At 32.6% G+C, this 27,558-nt stretch overlaps 1 pseudogene; it reads right to left on the reverse strand.

Annotated features, from left to right (window-relative positions):
• LOC149545621 (disease resistance protein Roq1-like) overlaps positions 1 to 27,558 on the reverse strand; it is a 280,354-nt pseudogene that overhangs the window by 194,214 nt on the left and 58,582 nt on the right.

The raw sequence follows: 27,558 nt of genomic DNA on the forward strand, positions 1-27,558 counted from the left end.
CATGTAAGAAGACTTGGTTTCTCCCAATGGATCTATAAATCTATAGATGACAATTAAAATTTTTACCTCAGATCATATTTTTTCATCTATTTATATCCCTCAATCTTTAATCTAATCTCAGCTATTTAATTTTCTTCTAAAAGAACTATAAATTAAAGTCCATGTCTAGCCTAATTTTTATATTTGAAAAGGTATTATAGGTAGTTCTATTTTTCTACCTTGTGAAACCTTCATAGAGCCTTTCAACTAATCAAAACATGCATTGATATGTCTCAAATAAATTAGAAGTTACATTTCATTTTTCTCCTCCTAATGTGTCACTCTTAAACATGTAAGAAGACTTGGTTTATCTCAATAGATTTATAAATCTATAGATGACAATTGAATTTTTACCTCAAAACATATTTTTTCATCTATTTATATCCCTTAATCTTTGAATCTAATCTCAAATATTTAATTTTCTTCTAAAAGAACTATAAATCAAAGTCCATGTCTACCAATTTACATAGTCATGAATATTTTATCCAACAATCATTTATTAGTTGACCTAAGCACCCACATTCATTTGAATTCATCCATAAATTATCTTCTATATTGAAATATCATATCATGAAGATTGAAAGAAGAAACTCTCAATACATCAAAGGTACAATTACTTTTTCACTCAATTGGAACTTGAGCATTTAGAAAGAAAAGATTAAATACTATAGATCTCTATTTAATCATTATTTCACTAGGTTTAATTTTTTAGTTTCTTTGGAAATACTAAGAAAAAGTAAAGGAAAATAATTTGAAAGGATGAAAAGGAGAGCGCGATTCGATTTTGTTTAGAGACATACATTATATAATATAAAAGAAAAGGAGTGAGTGAAACATAAAAGAAAATGATTGGTTGTAAAATGTAGGCTTGTTTGAAGATAAATGAGTAATGTTAATTTTTTTATTAGAGAAAAATGAGTCATATTAAAAGATTTTAAAAATATTTATTGTTATTAAGATAACAAGAACTACTGAATGATTATTATTAAAACTGTCATTTGTGTATTTGTCTATTAATTAAAAAGAATTATTAAATTAATTAAAAAGTTAAAAAAACTTCTCATTAGATAAAAGAATTTTGAAGCCCATACTACAAAATAAAAATGAATATGACAAAAGAAAAAATCAAACTTTTATATCTTTTATTATTATAAAATAAAATTCATTTTAAAAATAAATAAACTATACTCTCTCAAAAATATTAGAAGACAATTCAAACTCTATAAAGAAAAAGGAATAGTTTAATCTCCATGAGAAATGCAGCACTAAAGACAAAACGAAAAGAATGATTTTTTTTCAAATTTTTTGTTGTTTTCTATTACAAACTACCTAGATCATGAAGATCAAATGTTGAAATTTTCAGAAAAGTCCATGCTGTTTTCGAATTCTAGAAGATAGCCACCTCCAAAGAAAAATATTCCTTCTAAAATAAAACAACATAAAAATGAGTCAATTTATAAATGATATAACTTACACGCTTTTCTAGCCTACGTCTTTGATGCCTATATCTCAATCCCCTTGATGTAATTTATCAGCAATTGTATGATACACACCCATAACTTTCCGTTCTTCACCGTTCACCTTTATGTAAAGCCTCTTCTTGATTAGCCCATACCTACTTAAAACAGCTTCAAAATAATACTTTAAGTATACTGAAAACATTGTAATTATCCATTCTCCTTGACGCACCTTATAAATGCCATAGAAGTAGGCATACAGTGGAAGCGAGCTTCTGTTTATATCCTCCGCTAAAGTAGAGCTGTCAACAAAAACCAAGTAGCATACAATTACTCCTTAGTATTGGGTAAAAATATGTCAGAAGTTCCATAATCACCAAGTTCAATGACTTCATCGACGCCAATATAATTAGCTTCACAAAACAGATCTTTGTTTAAACATGACTCCGCTCCATTCACTGCTCTTCCAATCATTATCATTCCCCGGGACGGCAAACTCTGAAATGGAGAAGAAAACATTCTCAGTTCGTGCCGGGTATCTCTCCCCAATTACAGATTGAAAAGAAAAAAAACAAAAATATGAGAATATTATAAAAACAAATTCAGAAATAAAGGTGAAGATCAGAAACCAAGTAAAAGAACGCTTATTATACATATATGATTCTCTTAATAGTATTGATATCATTACCTCCAAACTATGAATGCAATTACGGATTAATGCATTGCTAAAATGACCAAGTCGCATCCAATGTAATGCAGGCAGCTCTTCAATACCTGATATATTCTTCAGCTTTTCACAAAAATCAATCCCAATGAAGCACTGTCTAGATAGACACGATAATTCCTCAAGCTGAGGACACTCAGTAATAAACAGCTCTGTAAGATTAATAAGATCACCAGATCTTACTACTCTCTTCAAATCTCTGCAATTGTGTATATACAGAATGATGACTGTTGCCGGCAACATAATGTTGCGTAGCTTCTCACAAGAATCAATCTCAACCTTCTTCAGGCAGCTTACTCTGGAGAGACTTGGTGACTCCTCAAGCTCTGTAAGTTCTATAAGATCACTCCTCGAGCTCGGGACACTCAATGATATTTAGCTCTGTAAGTTTAACAAACTCAACATTTCCAGATACCCTTTGTAAAGTTTTACAATTTCGCAAAGACAATTTGGTGAGTATTGTTGGTAGAGTAATGCTATTTAGCTTATCACAACGTCCAATCTCAATTTTCTCCATGCAGCTTAGTCTGGAGAGACTTGACAACTCCTCAAGCTTCGGACAGTCTATGATCTCTAGCTCTGTAAGTTTAACAAGATCACCATTTCCAGATACTCTTTGCAAAGCTTCGCATCTTGCTATAGACAGACTGGTCAGTGCTGTTGGCAAAGTTATGGTCTTTAGATTTTTACAATCTCCAATCTCAATTTTCTCCATGCAATTTAGTCTGGAGAGACTTGGCAGCTCCTCAAGCTCAGGACACCCCGTGATAATTGGTTTTATAGGTTTAACAAGGTCACCATTTCTTGATACTCTTTGCGAACCACTGAAACTTGTTATATACGGACTGGTGAGTGTTGTTGGCAGAGTTATGGTTTTTAGCTTCTCACAATCTTCAATCTCAATTTTCTCCATGCAGCTTACTCTGGAGCGACTTGGCAGCTCCTCAAGCTCAGGGAAATCTCTGATAATTAGCTCTCTAAGTTGAATAGGATAGCCACTAACTGATACTTTCTGTAAATCTCTGCAACTTGTAGATAATTGATGCTGATGAGGAAAGATCTGCATGGAAAGATTTAAAACTTCATTTCTAGGATTACTTTCAGTTCTATTATTTTTTAAGATGCATGAATGATATCTTTTGACAATGATTAGATTGTGTTATTCCACAAATAAAGCTTAATGTAAAGCGAAACTTTTCTAGATTTTTCTTACCGTTTTCAAAGGCTCGGGAACACATTATAAAGGCATTCCCTGCTGTTTTGTATGGACAAAAAAGACACAGAATACTTAGTGTATCTTTATGCAGTATGCTGTCAAGAGTTTTTTAGAATGTATTGTGATTAGTTTATGACAGTCAGTGAATGTGGGATTGAGTCTTGACGATGATATATGTTATTAGTAATTAATTTTTTCTCCTTAGAATTGGTCTTCAATTAACCCTGGGAAAACAGACCGCGTTAGTTTTAGAATATTCTGTATCTTAAACCTATGCTTATATTCTTCTTAAGTTCACATCCACAAGATTTTTTTTTTTGGCGTCGATTTCGATAGCTTTAAAGGCTGGAATAGCGAATTACGATAGTGAAAATCTTTGACAGAAAACTTTTATGATTAATTTCTAACTTCTCGAGGCCACTCAATACCATCTTAATACTAGTAGATATTACTCCAATATTCCTATTTACTTTCCCATTCAGAGCCCTCTATTTAAGTTGAAGCTCAGAAACAAGCTACAAAGATTCATTTTGAGAATCGAGATATATCAAAGATAAAACTTGGACCAGCAATCTTGGTCACTTATGTTTTCAGTTGCTCTGCAACCTATTAATTTAAAGAATAAAAAAACTAAAATTAATATGTTAAAATGTTTTATTTTTTAAATATTTATTTATTCTAAATTTCAAATTTTTCATCCGCTGTTATGTTTTATTTTCAAATATTTATTTATTTCTGTCCTGCCCTGATGTGTGCGGGCTGCAGAGAGTACACTGTGCTTTTTGGACTGTAACTATAGTTTTTTTAACTTTTATTTTAATTTTAAATGAATAAAATTTGACTTAATGTTAAATGTTAAATGTTAAAAAAAAATTTCTATGTTCTTTCTTTTTTACTCCAAAAATATATGCAAATATAGACAACACATTAATAGAAAAAATGAGGCGAAAAAAAGAGGAAAAATTGGTTTGCATGCAATTTTCGGCACCCGTTCTGCAGTTGACTCTAGGATTTTCTGTTGTGATTTGCGTTCTCTGCTTGCGATCTTCTCCGGTGGCTAGTGTCATCATTCTAGTTGTGTGGTGGAGGAGATTCTCTCTCCTCCACGTGGTTTGATTTTTTGGCCCTGTCTTTGTTTTCGCTTGTTTTTTCATTTATTTCGGTGCTATTTTCCAATCTCTCCCTTGTGCGAGCTCTGGATCCAGTGCTGCCTGATTGTATTCCTCCCAAGGCACCTGATATTCGGTTGGTGCATGCCCCAAACCCCATTATCTCGCCTTCATCTGCTTCGGTGAGCTCTGCTAGTGTGCCTCTCACTCAGACTTTTCAGAAATCCTTCACCGAAACTATTGCCTCGCCCTTCGATGATGTCTCCCTATCTGCTCGATTTGTTAAGGTTGCTGGGGAAGAAAGACCAGTTGAAGAAGGTAAGACCTCTCTTTCTGCCTTGGCTAAGGCCTTCATTGTTCCAAATGATGAAATGATGTAAGCTATTGCTCTTGAAAAGGTTTGGCTCTCAAATACTACCATTTTTCTTACATGTGTTGATATTGATATGTGCCCTCCACGAAAATTTTTAGATGATTGGTTTAATAGTGTCTGGAACATAAAGATAGGGTTAAAATTTTCCTTTTGCAAGCAAATTCAGCGTGGTTTGTTTATTATTTTCTTTCTAAATCATGAGTCACGGGTGGAAGCCCTAAAATGCCACTATTGGTCGATTGGGAAAACTTCGTTTAGGGTTCTTCCTTGGACCCAAGAAGTTGTCGAGGATGAGATCTTAGCTTTATCGTGCCCTAGATGGTTAATCCTGAAAAATGTTCCTCTCTTTCTCTGGAAATTTTTAACCCAACTCCTTGAGGAATTTGGCAAGATCATCCGAATAGATGAAACCGCCTGATTGGTTCCCAATCTAGATGTGAGGGTTTTAATTTCCATTAAGCCTGGAATTGATATTCCTAAGAATTTGAAAGTGAACATCAATGGCCAAATTTTTTCTTGTCCTCTCAAAATTCTTGGTGGGTTAAATGCTTGCTTCTTATGTAAAAGAGAGGGACATCAAAGGAAGGATTTTCCTATCATCTCCAACAACAAAAAATCTTATACTAACATGGAGAATTTTGACCCTAATATGGGTGCTACTAGTAATGCCACATTAACCCTTAAAGGTGTTAACTCGCAACCTCACTCAAAACAATCTATCCCTCCTCCTACTTCTATCCCTCTCCCAAAGAACCCTTTCCAGTTCGATACTAACAATTCTAGTGTTTCTCAAACTCATGTTATCAATCTTGTTGAACCCAAAAATAGAAGCACTCTGGAAACAACCTATCCCCCACTAGCTTCTAATGAAGTTGTTTCAATTAAAATTGGTCATTTTGATGAGTTTCAACTCATCATTGATAGGAAATGAAGAAGGAATAATTCTCAACAACTGGCATTGGAACAAATTCATTCCCACAAACCTAGAACAAATCCCTTTGAGATTCTTAATTCTAGTCCTATTTTATTGCTTGAGAAAAAACCTCAGGATGAGAACCCCTCTAATTTGAGTTATACTAATGATATGGTTTTGCCAAACAATCAAGACATAATCCCTCCATACCTTGGTCTGGATCCTATTCCTAACCACATTTCCTCTAATATAATTAATACTAAGGATTTTTCTTGTAAAAATTCATATTCTGCTTTAAATGAAATACAAGACAACTCTGTTATTGAAGTTATTTATGCCAATCCCCTATTTCACAAGGCCTGACCTCCTTTTCCTAAGGAGCTTTCCTTGGGTCAAGATTGTGAGGGAGGTAGTGATGAAGAGGATGATATTGAGAGGCTCCCCTCTTCCAAAAAGAAAGGAAGACCTCTTGGGTCAAAAAAAAAGAAAAAATCTAGAGACTAGGCTGGTCTCTTTACTAGAACTCATAACACTAGTTCCTCATGAAGATCTTGTCCTGGAATGTGAGAGGCCTCAAGTTTCTTAATCATAAGTTTATTGTTAAGAAGATGATTAATATGCATAGCTCTATTGATTGCTTGATGCTGCAAGAAGTTAAAGTGGTAGGTTTTACTCTTGAACGTGCTCTTGATCACATTTGGAAAGATGTTGCTAAGTTTCTCTTCAATCATCCCAAAGGAAAAGGAGGAGTTTCCCTTCTTCTCCATCCTAAATGGGCCAAACTTATTCTTAATTTGGGTTCTTCCCCATGTAATAGGGTCTCCTGGGTTATCATCAAAGATGATGATGCCCATTTTGGTATCTGTATTGTGTATGCTTCCAATGATTATAAAGAAAGAATCTAGCTATGGGAGCGGATGACTTCCTTGCCTAACATCCCCTGGATAGTTGGAGGGGACTTTAATATGGTTGCTTCTGACTCAGACAAGTCTGGAGGAGCTCCTTTTGATAGGAAAGGTTTAGAGAAGCTTTATTGGGATAGGTTTCTGCCTCATTTTAATCCTTTTGATACTATCTTTGATCATACCTCTTGTGATAGCTCTGATCTTAGATTCACTTGGTGTAATTTTCAATGGGGTCCCAATCGTATATATTCTAGGTTTGATAGGCTCTATGCTAATAGTGACTTCTTTTCCTTCTTTTCATCTCCCTCTTCTCCTATTGTTACTATTCACCCTCCTTATCTGATCATTTGCCCATTTCTACCACCATTCTTCTTCAAAATGTTGTCCCTTTAGCTACCTCTTAGGGCAAAAAATTCATTCTTAACTTTTCTCTGCTTAGGGATCAAGATGTTCTAATTGCCATAAAAATGGTCAAGCTTTTTAATCTTAGTAATAAACAATTATCACACACTACCAGATGGAATACTAATATTTCTTCCTAGCAAAATTGTTTTCAAACCTTTGGCCAGAAGAAGGCTAGGGATTATAGGAGAGAGGAAAAACTACTCTGGAAATAGCTTCTTTCCTTGGAAGCTAGCATTCAATAGAACCCCACATCATCTACCCTGGCTGAGCAAGTCTCTATTGCTAGGAATAAGCTTAGGAAGCATAAGTAGATCAAGTGTATAGGAGCATCTATTAGGACCCACAATCAATGGCTTCAATTTGGGGATAAAGGATCAAATTTCTTCTTTAATCTCCTAAAGCAAAAACATGTTAAGGAAACAATTGACAGAATTATTATTGATGATAGAGAAGTTCTTTCTCTTCCTAACATCACTAAAGCTTTTTGGAACTATTATTCTAATCTCCTCTCCTCTAAGGCTTCTTCTAACTCTGCTAATATTAGAGATCATTATATGACTCTTATCCCCGCTAAGATATTTGAGGAAGACTATGTCTAGCTCAGAAATATGGTTTCCCCTCAAGAAATTGCTGATGTTATTTGTAAAATTAAGGATGATAAAGCTCCAGGTTCGGATGGGCTCCCTACTGAATTCTATAAGGCTAACATAGATTGGATCTCACAAGATCTGTATAATTTATATAATGAAGCCTTTGAAAATGGCTCTTTGGGGTCCTCCATAAATACTGGTATAATTAAGCTCATTCCCAAGCCTAGTGACAAGGCTCTTATGAAGAATTGGTGGCCTATAACCCTGCTTAATGTTTCTTACAAGATTCTTGCTAAAATCCTTGCCACCATACTTGAGAAAGTGCCCCCCAAATTTATCTGCTATACTCAAACTGGTTTCATTAAGGGCAAGTACATTTTGGAAAATTTAATTACCAGCTAGGAACCTATGGAATGGGCTAAGACCTCCAGACAAGATGCTGCTATACTACTTGTGGATTTTGAGAAGGCTTATGATAGAATTGAATGGGATTTTATTGTCAAGATGCTTAGAGCTTTCGGCTTCCCTCCTATTTTGTGTAGTTATGTTAAAGTTTTATTTGCTGATGCCTCGGCCCTTATTGAAATCAATGGTACTTTCTCTTAACACATTAAGCTTTCTCACTTCATTAGGCAAGGATGCCCTCTTGCTCCTCCTCTATTTGTCATTGCCTCTAATGCTCTATTCTACCTTCTTTGTGATAATTCCCTCTCTCCTAGAGTTCATGGAATTACCCTTCTTGATAACTCTAAGCTTTTGAATATTCAATTTGTTGATGATACATCTCTATTCTCAGAGCTTTCAAAACATAATATTCATTGCGTCAATCAAAAGTTTGAGATATTTGAAAAAGTGTCACGAGCTCGCATTTCTACTTCAAAATCTATTATGCTTGGTTGAAATGATACTCCTCCTAATTGGTTTGTTCAATTTGGTTATACTTGAGGTGGGCCTAATAAGATAGTCAGATACCTTGGCATTCCCTTCTCTATGGCACCTTCCCTTAAGGATATGTGGGGGTGGATTAAGGATAGGATCTTCCATAAACTTAATAATTGGAGTCATAAGACACTTTATTTGGCTAGGAAGGTGCAAGTTTGCCAAAAAAAATTATCTTCTTATAGTATTTATTACTCTTCTACCTAGATGTTTAGTAATGATTAGATCTTTGAAATTCAAAAGATTATTCGTAGCTTCCTTTGGTCAAATGGTAGAGGGAAAAGAAAAGCTCACTTAGTGAAATGGAACTAGTGTCATCTAGATAAAAAGGCTGCTGGCCTTGGTCTCAAAGACCTTAGACTTCAAGGAATTGCTCTTGCCTCCAAATGGATTTTCCAAGCCTTTAAGGGTAATGAACCCTAGAAAGTTCTCATTAGAAATAACATACAATGTGGCACACCAAAGCATGCTAAATCCTAGAAGGGTCTCCCTTTTTGTGACTTAGTGGCTAGCTAATTTTCTATTTCTATTCAAGGGACCTGGGTTTTTTGGTCCATTTGGAAGGCCAGGGAGTCCGTCCATAGCTTCATTAGTAATATTGTTTTGATCATCAGTATTCCATTCATGGGGAGAATTCTATTTGGTGGAACCTCACTAATGCTGATAAGCCTCTTGCTCTAACCAAAGCTATTAAATGCATGATGGACATTATGGAACATGATTCTCTTATAAGCTAGGATAGTTTATCCTCTCGGTATGATCTCCCTAATTCTCAACTCAGAACTTACAATCTTATTAAGAATGCTTGCACTACTTTGAATCTCCTCAGGAGCATGGATGTTGATTCTCACCACTTTCTATCCATTAGATGGAAGGATGGGACCCTTCTTACCAAAATCAAAACTAAAGATATATATAAGTTCCTCAATTCTGATACCTCTATGACTAATCATATTAATAGCATTTGGTATTGTAATTACAGTACTTTTGACTGGCAGAAATCTTTTGATAATTTATGGAAGTCTCCCATCCCTCCTAAAGTTAAATGTTTTAAATGGTAGCTCCTTCTTGATAAACTTCCTGTTAGAAATTAGCTCACTGGTTTTGACACTTGCTCTATATGTAGAGTTCGTAAAACCATGAGGTATATTTTCTTTGACTGCACTTTTGTGAAAGAGATCTAGTTAATGTTTGGAATTTCAATTACTAAACATGTTTATACTATTGAAATTACTACTAGTTTTATTCATGGATTCAAAAAAGATTCTAACCTTTTTTGGCATATTCTTTCATCCTTCATTCTTTGTTACATTTGGAAATGTAGAAATGAGGCAAAGTTTCAAGGCATAGATAGAAGTCTTACTGGGTTTTATAGAAAACTCACCTGTTTTAAGATTGCCTCTCATGTTTGCTACATCATGAATCTAGAACATGACAAGCTGATGAGATTCCTTCAAGAAGGACACGTTGTGATGTTCATCTATGAGATGGAGCATGGTTATGAAATGGTCAATATTGTTGAAGACAAAAATGCTTTTGATAAAGCCTTGGACATCCTGATTGAAGAGATTAGATGCACTGGTGCTCCCTCGTATGATAAGCTAGATATGTATGCTCAGTGTTTGGACATGAAGAAGGTTGTTTGGATGGAAGGAGCGCAAGGATGGACAACTTGGTTGGAAGACTAGCATGACATTCTCAATTAGTTGTTCTTTTTGGTTGCCCCTCCTTTTTGGTATATTCATGTTATTTAGCATGAGATATTGATATTGCCATTTGGTCTCTTGGGCTTGTTGTTTGCCCTTGGGACTTCATTGTATTTTTTGATATTTTGTACTCTTGATGTTTAATATATTAAAAAAAAGAGAGGTGAAATTAGTTTTACTATTTAAATCTAGATAAATTGGAATAAAATAAAATAAAAATTCAATTTAGTAATATTTACTTTTCTAAAACAATTATTTCAAAAAGTTTGAAGTTAGTTCAATAGTTTATACTATATAAATAATTTTAATTAGATTAATTTTTTATCATTTAAATATTTTAATATTAATAATAATGTGATGATAAATTATCATAATCTTCAACTATAGAATATGTTTAAACTCTTTTTAAGAATATTCTTCTAATATTTTTTTTCACTTTAACTTAATAAAATAATATAAGTTATTATTATTTACATTATACTTTATGTACCTTCCTAACTTATCCAATTAGTTTTAGAGTTTCAACCACTCATATTAAATTCAAGGATACTATTGATTTTCACTCATTTGGATTGAATATTAATTTTTTAAAATTGATTCTTTTATAATTATTAATTCTTTCATAATTATTAGTTATTAAATTTAATATATTGTTCTAAACTATCATAGCTTACGACAAATACAAGCCATGATATGGCATGTGTCTTATATCATATTTTCTATTAATATGTTGTCTATATTTGCAAATATATTTGGAGTAAAAAAAGAAAGAACATGAGAAGAAATGAACTTAAGAAATAGGTCAATAGGTTTTTATAAAAAAATCTTGTAATATTTCTATTATAAAATATTTTAAATAACTATTATATTAGCAAAAAAAATTAACATTTAAAATAAAGTCAAATTTTATCTACTTATTATACAATTTTAATTTCTCAAAAATAATTATATTATTTTTTAATAAAATAGAAACTTATTCAATCACCAGTTTAAATATTGAAAAATAATGTTGCCTCTTAAGTTAATACTAGCGAATAGATACTCTATATGTAAAATATGTCGAAATGCATTAAGGCATTGAATTTTTCTTAATGCATATTAAAAGTGAATAATGAAAAAATTCAATCCCTTGATGCATCTCAGCCTATTTTACATATAGAGTATATATTAGCTAGTAGCAGTCACCACATGCCTAACACATTGAATAATTAAATAGGAAACACACTCATTAAATAAGAAACACGCCCATTAAGATACGATATCATATTAATATTATTTTTTTTAACAATAATATTTACATTTTCTCATATGAAAAATGTAGCTTTAGTAAACCTAAAATGTATAAACACATAAAAATATGAAAACACAATTTTAGCCATTCAAATAACTAACTAAAGTACAAGTTAATGTATTTGAAATATCAAACTTATATAATATAATTAAATGAATATTTGATTTCATCACCAAGCATTTGGATCAAGAGACAAAATGTAATGATATTGTTCATTACTTTGAGAAGTACAAACCACCAAAATTTATTGATAATGTCTATTATGTATTTTAAAAAAAACAAAAATGTGTTAACAAAATGCACAATGTATCAAATAACTTTTAAGGTTTCCAATCTACTTTGTTGTTTTCTTCTAGCAACTTGCTTTCCTGCCTTCATTTTTGCATATCTATCATATGTGAAGGGTGGCATAATTCTTAATCCTTGTAAAGATTTGTCACATGATATTGCAACAAATGTGAGACTGCTTCTTTCAATGGGACACGTGATATTGCAACAAATGTGAGACTACTTCTTTTAGTGGGACCAATATCGATAGTAGATAATTGTAGTGTTAGCCCTTGTGACTTGTGTATATCTAAAGCCCAAGCCAATCTCAATGGAATTTGTTTTTTATTTCCCCTATCAATTGCAAGAATTGTGACTCTCTAAAGATGATGATCATCAAAAGGAATTCGAGGGTAACTATCAAAATCGATAAGTACATATGATGGTGGTAGTGGTGGTGCACTTCTAGAATGATACACAATACTTCAAGCATATCTTATTGCTCCATTGACAAGACTAGCTTCAATCCATAAGTTCGAAGTTAGCATTACCATTGCATCTTTGCTAAGTAATAGTTCAATGTCCAACTCATCACTTCCATCTACATCTAGAGGAGCATGTGTTGTTTTAATAGCAATGATTCATGCAATACGGTTTGATAATGATAATAGCATTTTCTTATTATGATTGTACACATCATCATTTGTTGAAAATAAATGAACACTATTTTTAAACTCCTCATTTTCTATACTACTCATGTGCACATTGCATCTTAACATTAGCAACATCCAATCCTCTATTGTGGGGTTTGCATCCCTTATATTTGATATAAGAACACAAAATCTTGCTCATTACTTTGTCCATCCTGTCTAAAAATGTGGTTTAAAGTAACTATAGTTTGGAATTCTTTCCATAATAGCTTTGCATGCCCCCCCTACTTTCATATACTGGTTTATCATTGACTCAAGGTAATTGTGCCAAATCTCCCACCAATATCATAGATATCCCTAAAAAATATTAAAATATGTATACCAATTAAATATTTACAAATTAGTATTCTAAATGTAAGGAACAAAGTAAATTACAATGCAAATCTCTAACTCTAATAAATTCAAATACCAAACATACCTCCAAAAGTTTTATGGCTATTTTCTAGAAATGCTTGTCAAAGATGAGAATCTATGTTTTGGATTAACCTCTCTCTAAGGAAGCTCATTTCATCTATCAATATGTATTTTATATGAGATAATTCCTCTTGGGAACATGTGAGTCTTGTTTCTTGTAGCTCTGTAAACTCTTTTATAGGTATTCTCAAGTTGAAATGAATTGTTGATGCTCCAATGTTGAATGCTGCTACACCCATTGGTGCAAGTAGAAGGAGAGGAGAGACTTGTGGAAAAGATGCATTTTGTAATGATTGGCTGATTGCACCAATCAAATATGACTTTCCTATTCCTGTCATTCCTTAACTTATCATGCGTAAGGGTGATGCATCTTGACATGTATGATAGTGTGACATTATAATGTTAACTACTTTATTTTGTTTTTCACTAAGTTTTTCATAGTCCACATAGTGTGGTATCTGATCATGGATAAGAAAACCTACATCTCTCATCAATCTTATGAAATTTATGGCTTTATTTGTGTATTGTTCACTTTTAAATTCTTGAGACCAATTTGTTTGCCGATCAATATCTCTCCTCCCTAACATATCTATCTCTTCAACTTGCATAATTTAAGCATGGTGAAGTCTATATAAAATCTCCCATTCATTCTCTGTAATAGTACCTTGGGCATTATCATTATCTTTAGATTCTAAATCAGACTCATTTTCAATATTATTTGAATCTTCTCTTCTTTCAAGTTGTCATGCATTATATCTGAAGTTATCCCATGTGTCAAATATAGATTTGTCATTGTTACCAATATCTGTATAAATGTCACAAAAAGGTTTATAAAGCAATACTTTTGAGAAGCAAAAATCAATCCATTATTTTGAGTCTCGTGTAGGAATTCAGTAAAATCTAGGAAACACTCTCACAATAGCTAATTTTTTTCTTGGACTCCATTTATCTTCACCTCTCTTTTTCTTGTTCTATATCCATGATTTTGCAACATCAATAAGGCACAAAGCTTCCATAAAGTGTGGCCTATTTATGTAAGCATCAATGAAAGATATGGTATGTTCCTTGCTTTCTTCATCAACATTTAGGTCTATAGATTTGAATAATTCCTTTGAAACATTGAAGTTGACAAATACTCTACTACTCTGCACTAATGGATGCTTTAGTAGCATATGACTTTTTTCTTGTGCCCCAATATCACTTTCTATCAATGTTTCAATGAGAAGTCGTCTATAAGCTTTTGATGCTAAATCATCAGAATTTTCTACATTTGCTAGTCAAAATAACATCTGATAGTATGTCTCTGAACTTCTTTCAACTTTAACTGCATACTTGGCAATATACTTAATCACCGCATGCTTACACATAATAGGTTGCCAATCAATATTTGCTCTCCATAATTGAAGTATATAACAGTTATATGAGTTGACTCTATCATCATTTCTGAATGGCTCAAATATTTTCTCACTAGTTTCTAAATCTTTCTTTAGTCTAGATCCTTGTAAATTCAATGGCCATGGTGCATTATACCTATATTTCATTAACATATTTATATTGATAAATACAATGATACATTAAAAGATAAGAATATTAACTTTTGAATGAAAAAAAATTGTTAGGAAGTACCTACAAACCAATTTCCCTCTTTTTTTGTGCAAACATGCACCTTTTTTACGCATTGTGTGTCTTTGTACAATATTTAAAATCTCATCATAGTTTGTGTTGAAATCACTTTTGACCAATTGTCTGGTGTTTTTTAGACATGGGTGTAGACTGAAATTTTGATGTGCCTAAAACAAAAATTGAGATATTTAATATCATATTTTTTCTTTTTTAAAGTTACCACAATAAATAATGTTTAATATTATAACTTTCTATAATCATACCTGGATATTTTAGAGGTGTGAGTCTCATTGAGGGTTACATGCATGAACCAAATCATGGAGATATGATGCAACAAAATAAAATTCATCTTGATTATTCGAATCAATACTTCCCATTTTTGGTGCTCCTTTTAACCATATAAAGTCATGGACATGTGCAGATCCTCTATGTTGCCATTCATATCTGAACCAATAGTCTTCCACATTCATCCCATTCTCAAGTGTCTCTTTTTTGAAAATTGTATTATGCAAATTCATGTATTGTGCAACAATGTGTGGATAGTCAATGATATTTTGTTTCCTCCAAATTTGTGCTTCTCATGGATTAGTTGGTGGCATTCCAGGCACCATTGCATGCAAATTTGGCCAGTACAAGTCTGTCGCACTTAATGTAAAAAATATTGTTGGCATTCCAAGTTGATGAAGCATGTCTATTAATTATGCTCGACACTTTGTCCAATATTATTGTGTTCCCCTTAAACTAGTTCCAAATCACATCAATCTATCTGGTAGATGGGAGTGTGGTGTTTTCTCCATATGTTCACGCAACTCTTGTATTGTGATTGGCATTTCATGCAAACACTTGTGAGCTATGTGCTCCGTGTCTCATGATCATATTCATCATGTAGTAGTGAAACCTTGGATGTTTTCCAAATCTATTATCTCTGTATTTAATTAAGTGCTTAACATATTCATGTAAATGTACTTTCCTCAATCATGGCTCTAGAAAATCACATTTACCATTGGGAAATAAAGAGGGGAATTTCATGTCAAGCAAACTAGGAGTGGTATATTCATTTATGGGAGATGCACCAATGTTAGGCCAATCCATCATTAGTGTTGGGTCTACATTAGGATTTCTTACCCATGTACAAATCAACTCCATTTCCCACTGGATATTTGGTGGTTTTGATGCCATTGATGTTGTGTGCTCTATTATATTCCTCTTAGCCATCTCCACTAAAGGGCCCACAAATATAATGTCATTTTTTTCTGAATCAAACTCCATATGCACTATTTGTAACTCATTGAAAATATTTTGGTCTATATTTGGTGATATATCATCCAAAGCATTTTCATCAACAATAACATCTGAGTAAAATTTATCATGCATTATTTTATATCATAAGGTAGCATAAACACGATCTCTATTTACTATAAAATTGTAGTGCATTCCATGTTAATCCTTTCTATGCACTATAATGAGTGGAAGATTATTGTGTGCCCTCGATATTTTAACTGACCTCCAGTTGCATGTGTCACTTGTAAAATTGGGCTCACACGTGTGATGAGCATTTCTATCACTTGAGTTAGATTTGCCAATTCTATTGGTTGGGCTTTAGGATCCATATTATTTTCAACTAAAAATTTGTGATCACCTTTCTCTTGTCTACATCTATTACAAATAGGACCTTGTGGAGTACGAGAGACATAAATTCCAATGTAACTTTCTTGATAGATGTAGCACATGGCTAGAGATGACAACCTATCTAATTTATTACGAAATGATATCTAAATTTCATAAAATCTATTTCTAGCAATCCATTAGCATCTAGGAATTTGTATGGAAGTGATTTGTGACTTGATTGTTGTGCTTGTTGAATTTCATTTTCAAGTGTTTCTGCAACACAATCTATAGACCTTGACGCTTCCTCTTGTTGATTCCTCTCAAAATTTTCTCTTTGTAAATGCAATTCATCATTATCACAATGTCTCATTTGTTCAATCTTTCTTATTTTAGGATTGTTTTGTACATGTCCCTCAACTTGAGGAGGACATTCTACAACATCCTTTTCTCTTATTACTTGTGAATGCTCCTCCTTAGATGTACATTGATGTATATTTCTATTTTGTGGGTTGTCAACATCATGTCTTTCAAAATTAGAGTTATGCCCAGGGATTTCATGACCTATGTTTGTTTCATTTTGTAATTGCTCGATAGTGACATCTGATCTATTTTTACCATATTGTTCTTGATCAATCTCATTCATTTCACTTTGATGCCCATCAACTTTAGAACTCACAAATTGTTGCATACAACATCTACGATATGCTTGTTGATATTCTCTATTCTATTGTTTTCTTTGATCTTCCATCTAAAAGAAGTGTTTCCTTGATCAAACCATAGCTATAAATAGAAATAAATGAAATAAATCGACTTTCTAGTAAATAATGAAGTATAAAACTATTTAATAACATAATAATTTTGAATAAAAAATGATGCTCATCGTACAAATCCATAAAATAACTTTAATCAAATGGTAAAGTTTTATTTAAATAATATATGACGTATATAAATAAATACAAAATGCTAATTTTTTACTTTGATACAACCAAAATTGTATTCATATTTTCATAAGTACAAAATTGTTTCTTACAAAACCAAGAATTGTGTTGCATAACAATATGATGTTTCTTTGATTACATTTGTTTCAAGAATCTTTGAAACCCTTGTATAATCAAATGAGAGTTTCCATGTTCATACTGTTCATCATAGAATATCCTCCTATTTCTTCTTGAATTGATGTAACATCTTCACCTTCCACTACATGTAGACATGATGTTATGAATTTAAGCCTATCAATGAGTTTCGTGTGTTGATTTAGAACATCACTAGCCAACTTTTGAACTTCTGTAAGTGTAAAATAATTTGAATCAGTACTCAAATGTGGGCTCATGACTGAATTTTCAGAATTGATCTCTGGAATCTTGGAGATTTCTACTTCTTCTAGACGTTTTTTGATGTTTGGATTCTCAACCATGTCTATTTCATCAATATAACTTTCCATGACCTAGATTAAATAATAAAATGATTATTTACATATGCAAATAAAATATGTATGTTTAAAATCTCATTCTTATATTAAGAACCAACATTTTAAATTATACCCTAATTGTAATTAAATTGTGATAGTAACTAAAACCCTACATATTATCCTATTCAAAATACTATTTATAACTTTATTTAAAACATTCTATGTTTAGAATATTATGTTAAAAAATTTATTTAAAATAAAAAACTTTTATTTTATCTTAAACATTCTATTCTATAATTTAATAGTTACTTTAATTTTAAAAATATTGTATTCTAATAGTATGATTTATATATGACCATTCCACATTAAAAAACACTAAAAAAGCTCTTCCGTATATTTATTGCACCCAAAGGTGAAATTGCTAGCATATATTATCCTACTATTTATTATTATTATTTTCCCCAACTCGTCATTATAAATAAAGAGCCAACAGTTTTGACTTATCTTTCGATCGAAACCTTTTTAATTCAAGTATTGTTGTATGCTTAGTTTTTAACGAAGTTGCTGGATTGATAGATCAAATACATGGCCTTCCATCTAGAATATCATGCTATTTTCTTTCAATGAAAGCAACCGCCAAAAAATAATCTTTCTACTATCAAATAACATAAAACAACTTTTATTTGACGAAAACAGTATATTTGTCTACTGGAGTAAATCCAGATTATTTTCTTTCAGTTAACAGGAAAAATTGAGCATCTGTGATTTTTTTCTAAATTTTTTGTTGTTTTTTATTACAAGATCAAATACTGAAATTTTGAGAAAAAGATGATATTTTTTATTTTTTAAAAATTTATCAAAAAGATAACCGCATTGTTAAACAACCATAATAACGACAGAGTACATTTAACTTCTGAAGTATATTCAATATTAAATTAACTCTTGTATTTCCAATATAAAAATTTTGATGACTATATTTATGTGAGTACAAAAATGGAAGGGTTTTCATTGGGTGATCTTTTTTTAATCAATTACATGCCATTATCTCTTGTCTATTGTTGTTTTACTTAAGTTCTTACTATCGTTGGCGATTAAGTTTTTAATTAAGTTTTGGCGATTAGTCATTTATCCCTCATAGTATTCATAGAACATAGAGGGATAAATTACTCTGATTCCATATTCTGGGCAACGTACAATTCCCCGATCCCATTCAAATTTAAAATTAATAGAATCGGCAATATTTATTTAATCTTTGAAGACTGTAACAAAAAACTATTATAGATTGATATCATTCCGCTTCAATTTTTAATTAATAGTGTACACTATTTAGTAAGTTGAAACGCATAGCTTATCTATATCTTGGGCGGTTATATTTGGCTGCATGGCCAGACTCAACAACATCAATGATAGGTACCGGCAAATTATGTGCCGCATTCATTATATTCAAATTAAAACGGCTACTCATGCACGGCCGCCTTTCCCCTCAAGTCAGATTTTATGAGCTCGTTGAACAAAAACAAACGTTATCTGGTCAAAGCAAGATATGATTAATTGATGTGTTAACTATTAAATTATTCGAGTGCTCCCACGACCAATTTGCTTCAACTCTGGCATAGTAGCATGCTTTGTCATCACATGCATTGAATGAGAAATGATGTGTAAACATTGCTTTCATTTGAAACAACGGTACAAGGAACAACATATTGCATTCATTGGTCAAAGTTAATATCCTAAAAAAAATTGATTATCAGTTATTGTTGTGTTTGAAAAGCTTTTAACTTTTGATCATATTTGTTAAATGTACTAAAATCTAATAGTATTTGATCATGTTACATCTCTTGAAGAAATGCAATCTCATGAACTGGACATGTTCTACAAGAATACCAAAACTAACATCATGTTATTAATATATGTTAGATATAAATTAAAAACAGCAAAACATCTGATTCACTACAATGGACGGTGCAAATGTCTGGTCTTTTTAACCGCAATAAGCCACAAATATATTTAACATGAGACCAACAAAACCATTATAGTAGTAGATAGTAGATCAGCGTGGGGAATGATTTCCCAAAAGATTACCATGCCAATTGTCACTACGTAATTCTAATTACGAGAAAATTGATTGGGTATTATAATAATAAGGCCATTTATAATGTTAGGATTTCAGCTCTTATTCTACTCTCCCACTAAAAGCAATAAAGGGAATGCATTGGACAACATTTTTTTGTTAATTACTCTAAATAAATTACAGCAGCGGCCTTCATATGATTCCATTCCACCAACATATGACAGATTTTATCGAATTGCCTTTGTTTTCACATGCAGTGAGGCAGCTAGAATTTCCTAGGGTTCACGTCCACAGTTTCTTCGTCATTGCCACTTCCATAACCAGGTGTCAAATTTTCCGTTATTGTACAGCTATGGTTTTGCAAGAGACAATTGGTGTTGAGTGTTTATATGACGGCTGGTGTAATTCTTTTTTCTTACACTGTTATGCTCGCTGGGCTCCTATGGTGGGTCTGTTGTCATTGTAATGTTATGCCCCTCGGCGTAATTGGAAGACAACATTAAGAAACATTTTTAAAATACAATTTTTTTATTTCAATCTAATATAAAATCTTGAATTTACTAAAAAGAAAATTTTAATACTTACTAGAATTTACTTTTAAAATTATATTTAATTTTTAAATGTAAAAAATGGAATATCATGAGTAGTTTGGTAAATTATTTTAAAAACTAATAGTTATCGTCCAAAAATGACAATGTACTCTCTCTTTGCAGCTCACACACATCCTGGTAGGATAGCAATGGGCACAACTTTCCACGGTGAAAGTAAGTTGCACTGTCGCCGATGTCGTTATTAATTTAGTCTAAGATAAAAATATATTTTAAACTAGAAAAAATTGTTAGACTATCACCCAATTAGTCTTGAGTTGGGTGGAAGCCTTATGTGTGCGCGTAGAACAAGTCCAACACTATCAATGGCTCTTAGTCTGAGTCCCACTTATGTTGTGCTTCAATAAACATAAATAAATATTTGGAATGTTGATGTTCACCTTTTAAAAATAGTTATTAGAAAAAATATTTCTTTTACTAACTTAATATATTATGGTGATTATTCTATTTTCGTGTATACAATAAACTTTGTGATATTTGTTTTTATATTTATATATATTTTTTTATAAATTAAAAAAAATAAGTAAACAAAATTATTTTATCTATTTTATCTCTTCTAAAGATTTTAATAATTATTTTTAAAAATAAGCAATTTTATTAATTTGAAGAATTTTTTTTAAAGATATTGCTTACAACATGACATAGGAGTATTCTTGGTTGCCTTGTTGTCTTACTCTTTTGGTTCATTCTACCAGTAACTACTGAGTTTTAGTGTTGTTCGAGTTCTAGTGTTGACTGAGTTGCCCACTTTTGGTTGAACTATCTAGTGTTGGTTAGGTTGTCCAATGTTAACTGAGTGAGCCTGATATTTGTTGATGCTCAATTCTTTCCTTGACCGAGTCTATTTGTGATTGGTTCTTAGTATGAGTCAACTTATGTATTTAATTTGGATCATGAATTTAATGATAGGATCTTGTCTTAGGATGTGGGTAGACCATTTTAAGGTCAGTCTTTCTGTTATGTATGATCTAGAATCTTTTGTAAGCCATTTTTGGCAAGTATAAATAAGGGTGTTTAGGTTTAGGTTAGGTATCACTTAGAGAGTTCAAAGTATATGTTTTTGGAATAGCAAATTTGAAGTTGGGTCATGGATTTTAAGTAGTATTTTATATATTTGTTCATAACCCAAAAGGCCTTATAGTTGGGCATGTATGCTAATGATTGGATGAAATGATAAAGTGTTTCCTTTCTCTCTCTCCTTGGTGTTTTTCTCTATGTTGTTTGCTTTTGTTGTGTTACTCAGCGAGGTGGTTGGATAGTTTGATGTACCTCTAGCCATAGCTATTCAAATCTCTCCTTATGTCACAACATATGCAATTTTAAAATACACCAGTGGTGAAGCGAAGTGCAAGACACGTAAGAGTGAGCAGACAAAAGAGGTGCATAAAACAATAGTGTATGAGGTAGCAAATGGAGGGGATGAAGGAAGACGGGATGTCAAGGACTCTCGCACTGGCTCTTGGACTCATGAAGTCAAGGAGGCATTACCATAGGAGACCATCCACACTTAGGTAACGAAGAAAAGTGCAATTCATGCAACTAAGATTGTTTCAGACCCTACTCCTCATCCTTGATCATATCATGTGGCTCAACGGGTGTTCGAAGGTAGAAAATGGGTGGATAAATGCTTGCCCTCTCCCTTGGATAAAGCATCTTCTAGGCATCCCCTTGGTTTGTTAAACTCTCATGGGCTGGAGCTAATCCCTTATCATCATTTTTTGGGAAGGAAACCTAAGAAGTAGAATCATTGTTCACCTAATCCCAAGATCCCTCTATGGTCAAATATAGAACATATTGATATTGATGTCACCAAGGAGGTTGAAGAGGACATTGAAATCCTTAGCAATCTCAATTTCATTTGTTGCTTCACTGATATAAGGCCTTGTAAATTAGTGGTAAATGAGTGGTGGATCACTCAAAATTGGAAGATTGAAGTCATTATGAAATTCTTGTCAAACCAATTCTTTATGATGGTCTTTGCTAATGATGAGCTCAAGAAACGAATCACCTGCATAGATATTTTGTTCTTTGAAAATAACCCTCTATGCATGATGCCCTAGAATCACAACTTTGATCCCATGAAATTTCATCCTTATGAGACTCCTATTTGGGTGAGGTTCCTAAATTTACTATTGAAGTATTGGTTTGAATAGCGTTTGGAGAAAACTTTGGGCACACTAATTGACATTGATCTTTGAACAATCTGTTACATTCTATTTTTTTTTTCAACTTAAAAATATTCATATGAAGTTAGTTGACAGTTAAAATTAGTTGAGGCATGACCATGTGAAATGGTAAGGTGATTAATCATTATAATTTCATATGAAAATGAACATGTTAGTTAATCACTAAGGCGTTATTATAAGATTATCTTAAAATCTTGGAAAGTCAGCTATTCATAATAAATTTATAGGAAGTGAAATGGTGGTTAGTCGTTATGATAATAACTTGTTATAGTAATTGTGATTATATGGAGGAATATGATACTATCAATGTGGAGAACTCATTCTTGTAGTAACGTGGTGAAGGGGGGAAGCATTGTTGGAGAATGATTTGGGCATGGGGCACCACCTATTGTTGGGCATGAAATCGGTATGAGTCCTAAACCACCATGGCTAAGAGTAAATAGCTAAGAAAGCAAGATTATACCTTGGATGACCATGAGCTAACTAGTCAAATTATAACATTATAATTCACTTTAAAAGAACATTACCTTCATAATGTGTATGATCTTGGGATTTCATGATGGCCACTTCCATACAACAATTTGCATGAGATTTCTCTTTATACGAACCAGGTGTCAAATTGTCCGTTATTGTACAGCTATGGTTTTGCAAGCGACAATTGGTGTTGAGTGTTTATATGACAGCTGGTGTAATTCTTTTTTCTTACACTGTTATGCTTGCTGGGCTCCTATAGTGGGTCTGTTGCCATTGTAATGTTATGCCTCTCGGTGTAATTGGAAGATAACATTAAGAAACATTTTTAAAAAACAATTTTTTTAGTTCAATCTAATATAAAATATTGAATTTACTAAAAAGAAAATTTTAATACTTACTAGAATTTACTTTTAAAATTATATTTAATTTTTAAATGTTAAAAATGGAATATCATGAGTAGTTTGGTAAATTATTTTAAAAACTAATAGTTATTGTCCAAAAAGGACAATGTACTCTCTCTGCAGCTCGCACACATCCTGGTAGGATAGAAATGGGCACAACTTTCCATGGTGAAAGTAAGTTGCACTATAGCCGATGTCGTTATTAATTTAGTCTAAGATAAAAATATATTTTAAACTAGAAAAAAATGTTAGACTATCAGCCAGTTAGTCTTGAGTTGGGTGGAAGCCTTATGTGTGCGCGTAGAACAAGTCCAACACTATCAATGGCTCTTAGTCTGGGTCCCACTTATGTTGTGCTTCAATAAACATAAATAAATATTTGGAATGTTGATGTTCACCTTTTAAAAATAGTTATTAGAAAAAATATTTCTTTTACTAACTTAATTCATTATGGTGATTATTCTATTTTGGTGTATACAATAAACTTTGTGATATTTGTTTTTATATTTATATAAAACATTTTATAAATTAAAAAATATAAGTAAAAAAAATTATTTTATCTATTTTATCTCTTCTAAAGACTGTAATAATTATTTTTAAAAATAAGCAATTTTATTAATTTGAAGAATTTTTTTTAAAGATATTGCTTACAACATGACATAGGAGTATTCTTGGTTGCCTTGCTGTCTTACTCTTTTGGTTCATTCTACCAGTAACTACTGAGTTTTAGTGTTGTTCGAGTTCTAGTGTTGACTGAGTTGTCCACTTTTGGTTGAACTATCTAGTGTTGGTTAGGTTGTCCAATGTTGACTGAGTGAGCCTGATATTTGTTGAGTTTGTTTGTGATTGGTTCTTAGTATGAGTCAACTTATGTATTTAATTTGGATCATGAATTTAATGATAGGATCTTGTCTTAGGATGTGGGTAGACCATTTTAAGGTCAATCTTTTTGTTATGTATGATCTAGAATCTTCTGTAAGCCATTTTGGCAAATATAAATAAGGGTGTTTAGGTTTAGGTTAGGTATCACATAGAGAGTTCAAAGTAGATGTTTTTGGAATAGAAAATTTGAAGTTGGATCATGGATTTTAAGTAGTATTTTATATATTTGTTCGTAACACAAAAGGCCTTATAGTTGGGCATGTATGCTAATGATTGGATGAAACAATAAAGTGTTTCCTTTCTCCCTCTCCTTGGTGTTTTTCTCTATGTTGTTTGATTTTGTTGTGTTACTCGGTGAGGTGGTTGGATAGTTTGATGTACCTCTAGCCATAGTTATTCAAATATCTCCTTTTGTCACAACATATGCAATTTTAAAATACACCAGTGGTGAAGCGAAGTGCAAAGACACATAAGAGTGAGTAGACAAAAGAGGTGCATAAAATAATAGTGTATGATGTAGCAAATGGAAGGGATGAAGGAAGACGGGATGTCAAGGACTCTCGCACTGGCTCTTGGACTCATGAAATCAAGGAGGCATTACCATAGGAGACCATCCAAACTTAGGTAATGAAGAAAAGTGCAATTCATGCAACTAAGATTGTTTTAGACCCTACTCCTCATCCTTGATCATATCATGTGGCTCAACAGGTGTTCGAAGGTAGAAAATGGGTGGATAAATGCTTGTCCTCTCCCTTGGATAAAGCATCTTCTAGGCATCCCCTTGGTTTGTTAAACTCTCATGGGCCGGAGCTAATCCATTATCATCATTTTTTGGGAAGGAAATCTAAGAAGCAAAGTCATTGTTCACCTAATCCCAAAATCCCTCTATGGTCAAATATAGAACATATTGATATTGATGTCACCAAGGAGGTTGAAGAGGAGATTGAAATCCTTAGCAATCTCAATTTCATTTATTGCTTCATTGATATAAGGCCTTGTAAATTAGTGGTAAATGAGTGGTGGATCACTCAAAATTGGAAGATTGAAGTCATTATGAAATTCTTGTCAAACCAATTCTTTATGATGGTCTTTGCTAATGATGAGCTCAAGAAACGAATCACCTGCATAGATATTTTTTTCTTTGAAAATAACCCTCTATGCATGATGCCCTAGAATCACAACTTTGATCCCATGAAATTTCATCCTTATGAGACTCCTATTTGGGTGAGGTTCCTAAATTTACTATTGAGTATTGGTTTGAACAGTGTTTGGAGAAGACTTTGGGCACACTAATTGACATTGATCTTTGAACAATCTGTTACATTCTAATTTTTTTCTCAACTTAAAAATATTCATATGAAGTTAGTTGAGAGTTAAAATTAGTTGAGGCGTGACCATGTGAAATGGTAAGGTGATTAATCATTATAATTTCATATGAAAATGAACATGTTAGTTAATCACTAAGGTGTTATTATAAGATTATCTTAAAATCTTGGAAAGTTAGCTATTCATAATAAATTTATAGGAAGTGAAATGGTGGTTAGTCGTTATGATAATAACTTGTTATAGTAATTGTGATTATATGGAGGAATATGATACTATCATGGAGAACTCATTCTTGTAGTAACGTGGTGAAGGGGGGAAGCATTGTTGGAGAATGATTTGGGCATGGGGCACCACCTATTGTTTGGCATGAAATCAGTATGAGTCCTAAACCACCATGGCTAAGAGTAAACAACTAAGAAAGGAAGAGTATACCTTGGATGACCATGAGCTAACTAGTCAAATTATAACATTATAATTCACTTTAAAAAAACATTACCTTCATAATGTGTATGATCTTGGGATTTCATGATGGCCTCTAGGGAAGTTATTACTTCATTCACATCCTAGGAAGTGCATAATGAGGAAAGTCTCAACTTTTGGTTTGATTCCTAGAATGGATCCGCCCCCCCCAACCCCCCTTCATCTATTGACTCTTTGAAGGACTTTTCAAATATAGTGATGCAAGCTTGGGGAACATCTTTCTCTAATTATGTCTCAGATATACATAGATTTATAGGATTGGTTATTTGGAAAGATCCATCAACTCTCCCTATATCTCATAATCAGGTTGCTTCTTTGAAACAAATATTAGTTAAAATCAAATTATTTATGTATAATCAAACAAATTGCCTCTTTTGGGATCCAACCAAAGATGGTAAATACTCTATTAAGAAAGGATACTTAGCCCTTCAAAAAAATCAGCATAACTAAACCACATATTGTGCTTTTAAATTATGTTGCAACAGTTTAGTTATGCCAAAAGAAGGATGTTTTGCATGGCCTACATTAAAGCATCAAATCATAACAAGTGATCATATTCATCGATTGAACATCTCTAATCCCTTTAATTGTGTACTTTGTCTCCAAGATGTAGAAACAACAAATCACCTCCTCTTAAATTGCCCTTTTTCCCAGGATTGTTAGCATTTTGTTCTTAGTAAGATTAATTTTTCTATGCCACCACCTAATTCCCTATGGGATCTCTTTCAAATATGACCAACTCTAAACACTAAATAAATGTTTTCACATGTTTGGAAGTGTATCGCTGCCTCTAAAGTCTAGGCCATTTGGTGGGAGAGAAATAAGAGAAATTTTGGACAAATTTCATCTTCAATCTCCCAAGTTTTGAAAGGATTAGAAAGATCAATTATTGAGCTTGTTAATGCTTCAGTACCTAAGTAAAAGGGTACTCATGTTTTTTATTGCTAAGATAACTATGGTATTCATCTACCAATGCCATTATACCCATCGAAGTTACCTTTCATCCAAGCACAAACTAAGTGGATCACCCCTAGTAAGGATTATTATAAAATCAATTTTGATGGGGCTTCTAGGGATAGTCTAGGTAAATCTAGCTATGGTATGTTCATTAGATATTTTAAAGGTCAAGTGATTGTAACTAAATCTCCTCCTCTCTCTCTGAGTATCGATAACATATCTAAAGCCTTAGCCTTTCTCTTTGGTTTGGAATTGATATAGGAGCACCGAGATTGGATTTTGGTAGAGTTATGTTTTTCATGGTTAGGGATGTGTTGGAGACACATTGGATAACCTTTCCTGATGATTGCATAGAGATTGGATGGATTGAATTGAAGTTTGAGTCATTTTACCTTGCTTCTAGAGATATGTTTTCTGGTACCTATTGTAGGCCGTGTAACCAATTTCCCACAATGATTTAGAGGATGAAAATTTCA

Source organism: Cupressus sempervirens, chromosome 7, assembly GCF_028749045.1.
Source record: "Cupressus sempervirens isolate cs-2001-9-10 chromosome 7, ASM2874904v1, whole genome shotgun sequence".
Lineage (NCBI taxonomy): Eukaryota > Viridiplantae > Streptophyta > Pinopsida > Cupressales > Cupressaceae > Cupressus > Cupressus sempervirens.